We start from the raw sequence: 11,136 nt of genomic DNA, 5'->3' as shown, positions 1-11,136 counted from the left end.
GATGTGGTTGTGTTTGTGTATAGTTGCTATAAACTCAAAAAGAAATAAAAAGAAAAAAAGAAAGAAAAAAAAGGAGAAAAATCAGAAAATCATTGCACAGAAAGATAGGTAATACATAGTAGTTTGTTAAAACCACATCGAAGTTGAAAAAGTAAAAAAAGGGAGAAATAAAGGCATAAAAAGGAAAGAAAAATGTAGTGTTCAAGGAGGGTGAGTCACTAACATAAAAATATTTATCATACCCATCCCTAAGCCTACATTACAAGCCTAGAAAAAGTCCTAGTGTGATCAGAACCAAAGAATCCGAAGTTGAAAGCATTGAAAATAACGGCAAGCATATGGCATTTGCATTTGTAGTACATGAACTTCTTTGTGAGTATGAGTGTTTCTCTTCTATGTCTTTTCTAGTTTATCCTTGTATATTTGTGTGTGGGACGTTTTTTGGTCTTCGTTAGGGCATAAGGGTTGAATGAAATTGTTAAAACAAGTGATTACCCAAAGTAGCGTTTGTATATGCATTGATAGTCCCAATAACTTTATGTCATTGATAGAAGCTTCATTGTGAATCGTGACATTTTTTGAGTAATACATCGTGGTTTGAAATCATGGAATTGAGAGGGTCAATAGTGAGAAACATGCATGCCGGTAGTTCTTAAGCCAAACCATTGTAGACATTTTTACTTTGTTGTATCTAAGCTTAGTTGAGTCGTATGTGTCGTGTGTTACTTGCTTGAGGACAAGAAAAGACTTCAAGTTAGGGGTGTTGATGTGCTGTGAAATTACGGTACAATTGATGCCTTTTGACAAGAAGTTTTACTTATTTTTAAGCAAGTAAGTGTCGTTTTGATGTGTTTTTATTATTTTTTCAGGTAATTGTCGGGTTGAAGGAGAATAACACTGAAATTGTATGAACTGGAACCAAGTGGAGGAATTACGGACCGTATATATTTATACAGACCGTATTCCTAGTCGTATTTAAGAAGCTATTGGAAACAGAAAGTTGAAGTTGGAGAAGTTGAGTTACGGACAAGAAATACAGACCGTATTTTATTATACAAGCCGAATCCCTGCTCATATTTAGTGGATGAAAAAAAAATAAGGCAGAAAGTCAAGCTTGGATGATGAGAAGATACGGCCAAGTTTTACGGATCATATATTTATATATGGGCCGTATCCTATGTTTGTAATTCAAAGTGAAGAAATGAAGACTTTGTGATCATATAACTATATACGGTTCGTATTTAATTGTACGGGCGGTATTTGATGCCTTCAAGGGAAAATTTGGCCAGTTGTAATTTCGTGTTTTTTTGAGACCTTATAAATAGTTTCTTGTAGGGTTTTATTCATTATCAGTTTTAGACTTTATTCTCATAGCATTGACTACTCTTGGTTGTTGAAGCTTTTGAGGACAATATTTATATTTTCCATCTTACTTTTCATCAATTGTAAGCATCAATAACTTCTACAAACCTTTATTTTGCAATTAATACCATGAGTAGCTAATTTCTCTACTAAGGTTGTGAACCCAAGGATGGGTGTTATGTGAATGGGTTTTTACTATTGATATGTGCATAATGGATTGTTAGGGTTTATTTATTCTTTGTTCTTTATTCATAATTGATGGTTACAAAGATTAATTTAAGCCATAAACTTTGCTTTTTTGGGAAAGTGAGTAGGGTTTGGTAGGGATAAATAACAAGAATTCGAGGCGTTAACCCTCGTTTAATAAATTCGCTTATGAACATGATGATTTTACGTGGCACATATTAATCGTTCTTCATATACACTCTTTTATATTTGGGAAAATCATAAAGAGAAATACTTTCTAACTATTAGGAAATATTAGGGAATCAAGTAGAGATTAAGTACATTCATACAACAGTCCATTAGAAGTATATCATATTAAGACCCAGAGCATTACACTTCATCTAAAGGGACACAACCTTGGTTTTCTTTTATCCATTTATTACAACCAAAAGCAATTAGTTAGTAAACACCCAATCTTCTACAAACTCAATAGAATACGAAACTAGAGCGCAAGAAAGTACTCTACGACTTTAGTAACCTTTTCACACCATATTCCCTGTGAGATTCGACCCCAACCTAGTTGGGTTACTATATTTGACATCGTCCACTTTACGCAATTTAATAGGTGTAATTTAAGCGTATGAGCTATGATCTTGTTCCATTGCATTCCTTTCATCATCAACGATGGAAAGTTCAGCATTTAGTCTCTGAACCTCATCATCCAAAAATGATTCATTCTGAACACTGTGATGCAAGGCCTTGTCTTGTGTGTCAAATTCAAATTGAAGCTTAGCAATATGTTCCTGGAGCCCATTGGCTTGCTGGCTGAAGGCTTCTTTTTCATCATTTATATGTTCAAGGTCTTGGTTGGCTTTCTGGAGGGATTCTTTCATATATTAAAGTTCAGATTTTAAGGCCGGAATGTAACCGGTCAGCTGAGAATCCCTTTTATTGAGCTCAGACTTGTAGAATTCAGCTTAAAGATTTTTGTCTTCCAGGTTGGTAGTTAACCTGTCGAAGTCTTCAATGCAGCATTTCAGACCTTCGCTAGTAAAAACCTCGACCTAAATTTAGGAAAGAGGAGAAAGTAATGAATCAGGAGTATTTATTAAAGGATAAATCGATAAACGAACAGAATGGGAAGAATCTTACCTGAGAGGAAGCATGCATGCCCAAATTAAAAAGACACCTCCAGGAAACACCGTCCATTTTTTCTTTGTCCGACTCCGAGACCAAAGCTTTTAGATAATTATCCACACCAACGGGCCTTGAAAGAAGATTAGTATCTTCAGGAACCGTAATGATGATAGTTTTAACTTGGCCCGAATTGACACTCGGAGTAGGATAAATGTCAACCAATCGAGACCGAGAAGAGGCATAATCCCTTGGTGCATGAGCGGCAGCCTTGGAAGATAAAAGCCTTGTTGGGATGCTGGGTTTTAAAGACCTCAAAGACTCAACTTAGGGACTTCCAAAAAAAGGGTTCCCACCAACGAAAGTATCAGCTTTGGAAAAGAGATGATCAAGGTTTTCCCCGTCAAAGTGTGGGAGGAGCAGTGGACTAGCAAGATGAATCTCCGATGTAGGACCCGACCTGATCCTCTTGGCCACTATGTCGTCATCTTCAGTCTCCTCATTGTCATCAACAATAACGGTGTCAGGAACAAAGAGAGTTGGCAAGGTTGAAACATTTCCGGCCTCGAGGGTAGTGTTGGTTCCAGAAGAAGTTCCTTCCTTTGAACTCCTCTTTTCCCTTGAACTCCTCTTTCTTTTGAGAAGAGTGAAGGAGGTCAAAACGAAAGCATCGGGTATCGGCTTCTTTGAAGAACCAGAGGGTTTTTTCTTCTTTGACTTCGTAACGGAATCCAAACCTCCTACCGAAGTAGTCTGGGCAATTCGTTGGGAAGAAGCTGCTAAATCCAAAGTGGGATCCATCAAGACAGCCCGTGGTTAAACGGTTCCTTTAGGCTAGCCTGAAAGAGGTATCTTTAAAAGACAAGATGTTGTATTCAAAGGAGAAAAAGGGTTTAAATGAAATTAAGGAAAAGGTCTTAAGAGTATATAGCATCACCGTGATTTCTGGGTTCCTACCGGTCACGAAAGATTTCTTTCCACGTCCGGGACTCATGACTTGAAATGTCAAGAAGCGCTTGGATCCATTCAGGGAAGTGCAAATCAGTGGGAGGCATGATTTTGTTAGCTTTACAAGCATGAGAAAAGAATAAGCAAACCCAAAGTTCAAATAGGTGTTTAAGAAGTTAAGTACTTACGTGTTGGGTTCCATACTTTCAGTATGGGCATGTCTTCTTCTTCAACAATTTCTGTCGTAGGAACGGCAACAAACCTTTTCATCCAGCCACGATTATTGTCATCATCCAGGCTGGTGATAAGAGAGGATTTCCCACTCTTTGATACGGTGATAACTCCACCCTAAAATGTTCTGGTGGTATAAACCCTCATAAAGTCATCTAGGCTAAAGGGATTTTTTGCTTTATTTGCTAAGAATCGGATGCAAGCCACTGCCCTCCAGACAGACGGGTCAATTTGGGCAAGGCAAACGTTGCAACGTTTGCACATTTCAATGATCACCAGATCAATTGCCGGTACCTGGCCAAATGTAAACGAGTATGTGTATACATTGGAAAAGCCTGGCCTAATTTGTTTTGACATCATCATCTGGATCAGGAATAATGATTGTGGAAAGAGTTCTCCAGTTGCAGTCTTCTCCAACGGTTTTGAGAATGGCAGCAGTAATGGAGGAAGGATAGTTTTTTGCCATCTCACCCCTATCACTTTGAGTATTCACCTTTTTAGAGGTAAAATGTTCATTGAAGTTGAACGAACTAGGGATGTACGAATAAAAGGTGATATGAGCTCGGGGGTTGCCACCGGTGGAGTCATTACCGGCGGACGGCGGCAAAGAGGCAGATGAAGAAGATGGAATAGAAATAGATGAAGGTCTGGTTCTAGACATATTGTAATAATGGAAATCGAGAATTTTGGAAAGCAAGGGATTGGTTTCAAGGCAAGGCAGATTTCAGAGAATGAAAATGAAAGAGAGGAATTCAAGATGTGTGTAAAAAGATGATTAAGGAAGTTTTAATTGGTTTCCACTATTATGAGGCGATTCGAAATTTGAACCGACCAGCATAGCCAATTCAGCGAACACACGTGGACGGGCGTGTCAGAATTGAAGAGACGTACGTCATATCTGAGGGCAGGGGAAACATTTTCCTGCCATAAGATTACGATTACATCGGTGGCTTTTCAAATCCACTACCCGATGTCATTACTCTCCATCGGAGAGTAAGGGGACTATCTATATACATGATAAAATATCGCTTGACACATGACATGACGAGAAAGGAACATGTGGGCATTTGAAGGTGAAACGCTGCTTAGTTGTTTAAATTGATCAGAATGAGTAACCCCGGTTAACCTCGGAGAAAACTTGCCAAGTCAATAATTTCAGGTCTTTAATTAAATATAAATGTTGTGTGACCGGTTCGGCTTCGAAGCAGACGTTGAGATTTAGAATTAAATAGCATTTATTGTCTATCATTGCTCATTATTAGAATTTAATCACAACTCAAGTGCTGATGTATTTGTACTATAAAAGGAGCTTGAAGGCCTCTCAAAAAGATCATCGAAGAACAACAACTTACACACATCCATTCTATTCAATTTTTAGCAATTAAGTTTATTTTACCATTCTTTTGTACCGGGTTACCGTTAACTCCGCAAGGCCAAAGCAAATAGTTGTTCCACCGGAGAAAAACCTATCAAAGGATTGTCTTTAAGGATCAATAAAGCCCAGGCTTATTTAATTCATTATCGTTTTACAATACTTTACTAATTTATTCATTCGACTTCTCTAGTCATTATTGGCTTTATTATTCACTGTTTATAACAAATCAATTCACGTATCTTTTAGACCTCAAATAAATTTAACTGTACTCTTTTTTAAGGTAAAAAGTTAGATCAACTCAATATTTTACATTTAAAATTATAGATATTCAAAAATTATACGATAAATATTGCAAGTTATAGCTTTTCACATGTTAATATGATAAAAAAATGTATTTGAAAATGGCAGTCAAAATTCATACAGTTTGATTCTCGAGAATCAAACCATGACAACTAATATAAAACGGCGAGAGCACTATATTCAAGTATGAATGGATCTAATTAAGCTTATGATTACGTGCACCGGTGCATGTAATAATTGTTTTTCGAATTCCAAATGGTAGATTGGGTCATTAAATTTTGACCGACTCTAATTTATACTACTACGAGATGGGAGCAACAAAGGTACCAATTCCTAGGTAATGAAGATGAAATTAATAATGTCATCTCCCATTTACTTTTGGGGCCATGACCCATGCGATTGTGCTTTCCCCAATCCCCAATCCCTACAACTTAAACGAATCTCATAATTTAATCTCAAGAGTTTTAAATTAAAGTGAAATTAGATATAAAGTAATCATAACTCATTAATAAAACTTGATTTGAATATACTGTGGAATTCTCGACGATACCAATTTTTTTTTTTACTTTTTCTAAAATTAAACGCCAATGAAGGCAAGCTTTATTTTTCATTTATATTCCCCTCGGAACCTAAACCCAAGATTAAAAAAATGAAGAGCTTTTTCCATCAAATTGTTTATAACTTTGACATTCCCTTATCCACCTACCACTACAATGTTTGCATGTGCACGTGAATTCTTACATTATTGGTTATACTATTTGTTTTGTCCAACCTCCCAAATCCTTTTTTAAAAAAAATTCAAACCTTCCTACAAACATGGATCATCTGTCGTGCCCACTGTTCTAGGCGTTTTCCTATCTGGCTACATATGTGACATAGTCGTGGACTAATAACTCCTTGTTATTTTATTCAGAACGGAATTCAGTGACCACCAATTTTATTCGAAATGGAATGAATGCATCGACGACCAATTTTATTCAGAATGGAACTAATGTGTAGAAAAAAAAGAAAGAACAAGGGGTAATTGACCTTCTATCTAGGTTCAATGATAATTTATTCTTGCCTTAGTTTTTTTTTGGTAAATCAGATACTATTTCCATATTTATATAACTCTATGTACATAAATTATATAGGATCCCAGTCTGTTATACCTATTACACGTTCAAGAGAGATCACCAAAGTTTGATCATTACAAAAACTAACTTCACGTTCATAGGTAGTTCCTAGCATGCATGTTTGCACAAAAAAATGTGGTTTACAAACACCCGAGGAACTACAATGATATTTTCCATATCAAAAAACTTCTGCTTTGCTCCTTCCTTGGCCAGCAGGTCAACCACCTTGTCCTGTTCACGGTAGATGTGTTTTAGCACCGGATGTCCCATCTTGTGCATCAAGGACCAGCATTAAGTAATTCTAATATAATTATAAGGGATTCCATTGTTTAGCAGAGAAATTACCTCTGTGGAGTCTCTCTCTATTTCAAGTGGCCTCAAACTATTTTCTTGAGTCAGTCTTAGTCCCTACATGAATGCACTTAAGTTTGCAAGAGTATTAGTGGTGTGAGGCATCCCTTTCATGAACCCAATTACTCAGTCCCCTTTGTTGTTTCTAATCACCCCTCCTACTCATCTTATCCTTGGATTGCCCAGACAAGATCCATCAGCATTAAGTTTAAAAGTTCCATTTTCAGGTGATTCCCATTTGATGGCAATCTTGGTTCTCCTATTCTCAAGACTAATATAGTTAATAACACTAGCAAACTCAATGGCCTTTCTATAGAAACCTTCAAAGGTTGGATGGTTTTGCTTACCATTGAATAGGATGTGGTTTCTATTTAGCCAAATTTCCTAGAAGCAGAAGGGAATAAGGTTGTTTGGATTGACTTTTTAAAAGTAGCTTATAATCTAAGAGCTAAAAGCCATAAGTTGGTAATACCCAACTTTTAGCTTTTGGCTTATTTTTGTACTTTTGTTTGCTGAAAAGTAATTACTTAAAAGTATTTTTTATCTTTCCCAAACATCACAAAAATAGAAAAGAGCTTAAAAGTCAATAAACACTTAAAATAAGTCAATCCAAATACTCTCTAAGGCTTGCCTAGCTTATAAGATGGTTATAATTCTCCCGTTTAAGGGTTTCCGAACTATTGAAAAGGTGGAACAATTTTTGAAGATGGTGTTATCAATATTTGCAGTGGTACAGTGTTGGGCTACACAGTGCAAGAAATCCATGCTAGCTCTGCATTCAAGGAAAATATAGTCCATGGTTTCACTAGGATAGTTACAGATCCTGCATAGTGGAATGACATTTATGTCAATTGAATGGAGGTAGGAAATGATAGTGTAACGACCCGTTTAGTCGTTACCGTAATTCCGAAAGATTCACAACTTTAACACCCTGGACTTGTTCAGTTCGTTACGTATTCCCGGTGAACATCTAACCTAACTGGACCCGTCATGTGAATAGGAATTTAAATATCAAATTTCAGCCCTTGGAACCAGTTAGACCGCCCAGCTGCAGGCTAACCGCCATAGCGGTCACGCCCCAGCGATCCATGCCTAGCTGAAGCGAAGGCGGGAAAGATTTCATCAAACCGCCTTCGCAGTCTCTATACCGCTGAAGCAGTAGCCCGATAACTGAAGCGTTAGACGACCAGTGTTTGACCCTTCCATTTATGGACTTGACCTAATATTTCATTTCCCCAAGTTACAGCTACCACCTGAGGATATTTTCAGCATCTTGAGACTTAAATGTTGGGAAGGTAACCTCCTTAAATACCTCATTTCATCTTCCTTTAATTCCCTCTTTCTTCTTACACCATTTATGTTTATGGTAGATCATTAAATGAGGGTTCTTTCTCAAGATTCTTAAAAGACTATTGGGTAAAAGTGGTATTGTTGACCTAGAGTAATTAGTAACTCAAGGATGGCTTATTTATTGCGAGACCTAGATTAATAACTAGTTCTAAGCCTAAATCCTTTCTATTTCTCAAATGGGTTAACTTGCTAGATGTTTATAATAATGAAGGTGAATTAGTGAGGTAAGTTTGACTTAGTTAAACCTAGATTTCTCATACATTTCCTCAAATTGTAAATGGGTTTCCTCGTTGAATCTTGAAATTGGAGCTTCTATAAAATGGACTAAAGATGGTGACTTGAATAAGCTAGTAACTCCTAATGGTTAGTATTAATTATGGTTCTAAGGAAAAGGAATCACTTAGCATTAAATGTTTAGGAAATCTAGTTGAAATCTTTTTTACGATTCGTTCTTGTTAAATCCAAAATCTTATATAAGCAACCTTAAATGGTGAATCTTATCTCGTTAGGGTCTCTTGACATTCCAAGGCCCTCATTGCAAAGTATGACGTGAAGTACAGAGTTGGAGATCAACGGATGTTCGTGGCACCTGTTCGACTTTGAGGTAGGTTATGGCTTCCTTCCCTTGGTAGACTCCAGTTAGACTTTCATATACGAGTATTAGATGAAACGGAGAATACATGTATATGATCTCGGAGAATGGGATGGATACTTAGATTGATAATGTATAAGAGGTAGCAGTTATTATGTAACACTAGTATTGTTATGGGTTTATGATTTCCCTATGGTGAGACTTCGATTAGCGAAACATATATTTAGTCGATATTGTAGGAGAATGGATGTAAACGTTCGAGCATGAAGTTGGGTTGGATATTGCCTTAGGTTGGGCCTTGTTATATGATTTGGGGCTAGCCACCCTGTTGTGTTGTGACTTGTCTTGTTCTATTTGTTGTTGGCTCGTTGCCACGTGGAGATAGTAAACATTGGTGACTAGTGGTATATCTTGACGGTGATATTGTAGTGCCTTACTTGTTGCTGTTTTGAGACGAGGATTGTGATTCTATTGTGGCTTATTGTGTAGCCTTTTTATTGATATTGTTGGTGTGCCCATGTGTGGTACTGTTGAGATTGATTTGATTGTTTACATTGAACTCATTCATTGCACGCATTCTCATCCTTCATGATATACTATCGATATATTGATGACATATGAGGAAACACTGTGATGTGATGTGAGAACCGATGTCCGATGTTTATCTCGGAATCGAGGTATCAGTGCTGGTAGCGATTGCCGAGGTCTTTGCCAGAATCGTGAGGATTGGTACATGGACTTCGCGAGTTTAGCTAAAGCGGTAGGCATATCGCGCCAGCGGTTCCGCTCCCACGAAGGGAGGACTGTTGGGGTGTTGTTTCTATTTATCGTAAGCCGCGCCTGCGCTAGTGCATCCGTCCGCCGGAGTGGACCCTTCGATTCCTTCTCGACCGCTTCTGCGGAGAAGCCGCCGCGGAAGCGTGACCGCTAAAGTGGAGACCCAACCGCGGAAGCGATGTACTTGAAGCCTCAAACTAGTAGCCTTTTCTTCTGATTATGCAAACTATGCAATTCCAATCAAACTCAAACAATACAGCTATTTCACAAAAACCATTCACATAAAATAAAGCCCGACAAGGGCAAAAATCCATCCTAAACTTATTACAAACCAATTATCCGGAAAACAAGAAAGAAATTGTCCAAAACATGGAACCAAAAATTATTATTTTAAATTATTCAATTGCAACAGTTAGGGAAAAAGGCTCCCTTCTCTCTTCTTTCCCATGCAAACCCTAAACCTAGAGTAGCCTACCATGGAGGCTCTGGCATGGCGGCTGGCCAGTCATCAGATTTATCGTACTAAAGTCATTTCCCAGCCTTACCTCCAACAAAAATACTCGCTTCTTCTTCTTCACCTTCTCTTCCCACAAACCATACTTCTACTTTTGCTCAAACTTTGCTGCATGATACTGATTCAACGTCAAATATGCAATGTGATCCTATTCCCCAGAAGCAAGTAATGTATGTTGATGGTATCCCGTACGTGAAATGGACATCGAATGAAGTTACACGAATGGAATTGATAGAAAACTTGCAATATGCCACTGTGGGCAAGTTTTCATATGGTTGGCCTGAGTTAGAAGAATTGAGAACCATTATTCCTACGCAATGTGGTGCGAAGGGTAAGTGTACAATAGGGTTCTTTAGAAATCGACATGTTTTGATTCGATGTACGTCAATGGAAGATTTCATTACTATTTCCTCTAAGAGTGCATATTGGTTGAAGTCAAAGGATGAATATACTTATCAGATAAGGCCTCTCATTTATGATTCTAACTTTAAAATAGACAAAGAAACATCCATAGCCAGGGCTTGGATCTCTTTTCCAAATTTGTTACCTACTTTTTTTGTCAAAGAATCTCTATTCACTTTGGCATCTGCAGTTGGAAAGCCTTTACAGTTGGATTTGGCTACTGTTAATAAAACAAGGATAAATTGTGCGAGAGTTAAAGTTCAGGTGGATTTATTGGCTGATATACCAAAGTCTGTGATGATGGAGATTGAAGATGAAGTTACAAAAGCAATAAAAGAAGTAAAAGTGCAGATCCAATATGATTACATGCCTAAGTATTGCACCGAGTGCATGTTACAAGGGCATTCGAATAATGAATGCAGAATTTTGCATCCAGAATTGGACAAGAAGCCTGAATTAGATTCAACTATGGAGAGATCAATAGAGAAACAGGAAGAACAGAAGCAGCATGTTGAACAAA

The sequence above is a fragment of the Lycium barbarum genome, chromosome 1, assembly GCF_019175385.1.
Source record: "Lycium barbarum isolate Lr01 chromosome 1, ASM1917538v2, whole genome shotgun sequence".
NCBI lineage: Eukaryota > Viridiplantae > Streptophyta > Magnoliopsida > Solanales > Solanaceae > Lycium > Lycium barbarum.
This window is presented reverse-complemented; position numbering follows the sequence as displayed.